At 52.2% G+C, this 4,275-nt stretch overlaps 1 pseudogene; it reads left to right on the top strand.

Annotated features, from left to right (window-relative positions):
* Positions 1-1,746: 1,746 nt before the first annotated feature.
* On the top strand, positions 1,747-2,332 carry LOC114076760 (annotated as a pseudogene).
* The last annotated feature ends 1,943 nt before the right edge of the window (positions 2,333-4,275 follow it).

The following is a 4,275-nucleotide window of genomic DNA, read 5'->3' as shown; positions in this document are numbered from 1 at the left end:
AGCATCGGGGAATAAAGTAATAGAGGCAAACCATCTTGATGAAGGCTGAGTAATCAAGTGTCCCCAGTCGTGCCGCGACATTAAATCAGGCGCTTGTTGGGAGGCAACCCAATTCTTGTCATTTTTTTTAGTAAGGTTAGCATTTTTCTACTAATGGGTTTTTAAATTTGCAGGCACATCACCAGGAAATTCTGCAGAAAACTACTCTGCAGCAGTCACTGACGGATATATCGACGGACCGTTGCGCCTGCGACGGACCGTCGTATGCATCCGTCGTACCAGGTACGTTTTTCTGTTATTTTTAAACTAGGGCACACACGACGGAACCAACGACGGGTCGTCACAACTGCGACGGACCGTCGTCGGGGAACCGTCGCGTGATTAATGAATTATACCCGACCCGACCCGGCTGGACCCTTTTTCAAAATCTGACCGTTTAAACCCCCCAACCCCTCATTTTCACCCCATTCATTCATTATTCCTCTCATCTCCCCTCTCTTTTCAACTTCCACATTCCCCCCCCCCCACTGATCATTGCCTTCTCAATTCTCCAAAGCCCTAAAATTATCATCTACTAGTCGGAGCTGCTGCTGTAGGTGTCTACCTTGCCAACTGAGTCATTGTCCATTTGCTTTTTCTCCATTTCTAAGGTATGTGTCTCTAAATTTATACTCATTTATCTTGCATTTTTGTTTATTAGTTAGTATTAGCTTAGTTCTTAGTCGTATATTGTTTCCTTTATATGATTATGTCTAAACCTAGGCTCAAAATGTTCGAATTTGCCATGTTGACAACCCTAGACATAGGTGATTTTGCATTGGTAGTTTCCTAGGTAGTTGGGATAGACACATATAGGTCCACAACACTACAAGACCATGTGGGTTCATCGGGGATGCATAGGGTACCCCCAGTTCTATCACTGCTATTCAGAACGAGACCCCGATGACGGACCGTCGTACACACGACGGACCGTCGTAGGGTCCGTTCCAAAAGCCCTAGCACCCTGTCCCAACGGACACATGTGACGGACCGTCGTCTTCACGACGGTCCGTCCTGCACAACCGTTCCGGTTGTCAGAGACCCTGTTTCTAAGGGTCTCTCATTTTTTCCCAAGTGTTTCCCAACGGACACATGTGACGGACCGTCGTCTTCACGACGGTCCGTCCTGCACAACCGTTCCGGTTGTCAGAGACCCTGTTTCTAAGGGTCTCTCATTTTTTCCCAAGTGTTTCCCAACGGACACATGTGACGGACCGTCGTCTTCACGACGGTCCGTCCTGCACAACCGTTCTGGTTGTCAGAGACCCTGTTTCTAAGGGTCTCTCACTTTTTCTAAGTGTCCTTCAACGGACACATGTGACGGACCGTCATACCCACGACGGTCCGTCCTGCACGACCGTCATGACGGTCAGAGACCCCTCTGCTAAGGGTCTCCATATTTTTTTTAAGTGTCCTACGACGGACACCTACGACGGACCGTCGTACCTGTGACGGTCCGTCCTGCATATACCGTCATGCTAGTCAGAGACTCTCCTTCAGGGTTCTCTATATATACATAGTCTAAGTAAAACACGACGGACCTCATGACGGTCCGTCATAGTCACGACGAGCCGTCACCAGGCCCGTCGTGTGTCACTGTTTCTATAGCAATGACATACTATTTTCAATGTTTTATTTCGTATGGTTTCGCTTGTCTTGTTTGCCACTACTCGTACTAATATTGATCCTTTACAGGTACTATCTACTATGGCACCCAAGCAAGACCGAACCTACGCACGCGGGCGATCAAAGTCTGTTGCCCCGTCTGCACGCTTGATCATCGGCTCTGATGATGAGCGGGACCCTGAGTATGTGCCCCCAGGCACTTCCACACCTTCCCGTGCTGCACGTGCTCCCAGAGCCACACCCAAAAAGGTGGCGTCCGGCGTAGTCACTGCCTCCCAGTCTGATGAGGAGCGCACACTGACCGGCACACCCTCTGGGTCAGCCACAAATGAGGAAGGAGCGTCTGGCTCCTTAGGAGTATCATGGTCCGAGGAAGCTTCTGGCTCTGCAGAGGTTCCCGCACCCGTCACTGCTGAAGCGTCGGCCTCGTCTGATGAGGCTGAAAGTTCAGACTCTACATCCGGCGCACCATCTCAGGTCCCCACCCCAGCCTCTGACCAGCCAAACCGGTGGTGTATCGACGGCCAGTTACAAGTGTACTCCGACGCCAAGTTCCTGACTGATAAAGGAGTAATGACTCGAACACTCACCTTGGAGCGGCGGGTACTTACAGGGAGTCTCCCAACGATGCCGGAGATCCATAACCTCTTCACCAGGCATCGCTTAGAGTGGACAGCACGTCCGTTGGGACGATACAGCGAGGAAATGGTCCGAGAGTTCTACGCATCCTACGTAGCGACTCTCCGATCACAGATCGATAGGCGGGCTGCTCCCGCTAAACAGGCCCCACTGGAGCAGGTTCGAGTCCGGGGCGTGCAGGTTGACATTTCCCTGCCAGCCATCCGCCGGTTTCTATACGGCGAGAGTGCAGATGCTACTCGGACCCCCATCACTGCCGAGTTTGACTATCGCTGGCAGATAGTGAAGGATGGACAGTTCCTGCGAGAGCCAGCACTGAGGGAGACCACCAAGAGGTGGATGGCCCTGCACCTATCAGTCGACGGAGAGGGTGCAGATTGGGTCACTGAGCCGAAGGGGGCCATCAAGAAGGCCAACCTCACGTTCCTCGCGAAGTTCTTGTGGCTGCTCGTCCGTCACTGCCTTTCCCCCACAGCTGCTGACAACATCGTCACTTGGGATCGCGCAGTGTTGATAGCGGCGATGATAGCCGGATTCGAGGTCGACTTCGCATGGCTTCTCCAGGCAGTCATGCACGAGAGGGCATTCAAGGTCACCACCACCTACCCCTTTCCGTGCATGATCTTTGCCCTTTGCAGGTCTGCAGGTGTGCCCATATGGCACATAGATCAGTTGAGGACCCCACAGGGTACCGTTGACGTCGGCCTCATCAGAGACGAGGCCAATGAGTTGGCCCCACGTAGAGGGCCCCGTCTAGAGCTGCCACCACTTGCGGATGATCTGGTAGACACGGTAGCCCAGGCCCGCACAGCTACACAGGCGTCCACTGACACTACCCCGGTCGAGTCTATCCCGGGTAGTAGCACAGCCGCGAGCCCCTCTCGCACAGCCCCTCTACCGTTACTGGTCCCGCTTGCTAGGGTCCAGAAACTAGAGGCACAAATGGCCACTCTTCTGCATCATATCCAGCCGTGGATGCAGAAGTCTATTACTGAGTCTGAAGCGCGTATGGAGAGGAAGATGCAGCGGAAGATTGCTGAGGTTCACCAGCGCCTAGATGCATTTGAGTTGAGAGTGTTAGCCCGCCCAGCACCTCCGGTAGATGTGTCGACTCTTCAGGCTGCAGTCGACAGTCTTCGGGCAGACATTGACACGATCCTAGAGACGAGAGTGCCGGAGCCTGTCGAGCCTGTTGAGGACACTGTATTGGCGGCCCTGTTTGCCACCTCAGACATTCACCCACCTTCCCCTCGAGAGAGTGCCAAGAGGCGTAGGGGTCGATCAGAAGATGAGGCGCGAGCAAGGAAGAAGGAGCGACGGGAGATGGAGGCCGCGAGGAGAGCCTCACTTGCTGAGGCGGAGGCACACCAAATCAGAGCATCACAGATAGCGGCTGGGGCGTCTAGCTCCCGCACTATAGAGACAGCAGGAGGCCCTACTGATGGTGCGGTGGCTGCTGAGGACATCACTGAGGGTGTCCAGATTGCTGAGGACACCACTGAGGGTGTCCAGATTGCAGAGGATGTGGGTTCTGGGAAACCGGACCCACCAGCTTGTTGATCGACGGCGCTATGCGCCACAGGTTTGCTTCACCTACCCCTCTAATCTTTAGATTTTTTTATGCATTGGGGACAATTGCATGCTTTTTTGTTGGGGGTGGGGTAAATGGAAAGTGAGTGTTAGGGTGAAGTCTGAGTAGCCCAACTCACTATCCTCTTTTGGGGTTTTCTTGCCTGAGTTCTTTTTCCCCAAAAGACTGATTATTTTTTTTTTGAACCGGCATGTTTATATCTTTTGTACATAGTTTAATTCTAGAGCATGATGGCTAAAATGATATCCTGATAAACTGAAAATAACGCATGACTAGGCATAGTAACTGACAATTGTGTGGCTCTAAGCGTGAAATAGAGTTACACCATTGCATTACCCTAAGTCTTTAATTCGAACTAGGTGTCTAATAATCTGGTATAG

This window comes from Solanum pennellii, chromosome 4 (genome assembly GCF_001406875.1).
Source record: "Solanum pennellii chromosome 4, SPENNV200".
Classification (NCBI taxonomy): Eukaryota; Viridiplantae; Streptophyta; class Magnoliopsida; order Solanales; family Solanaceae; genus Solanum; species Solanum pennellii.
Note: the sequence above shows the minus strand (reverse complement) of the source record. Positions and strands in the feature narration are given on the sequence as shown.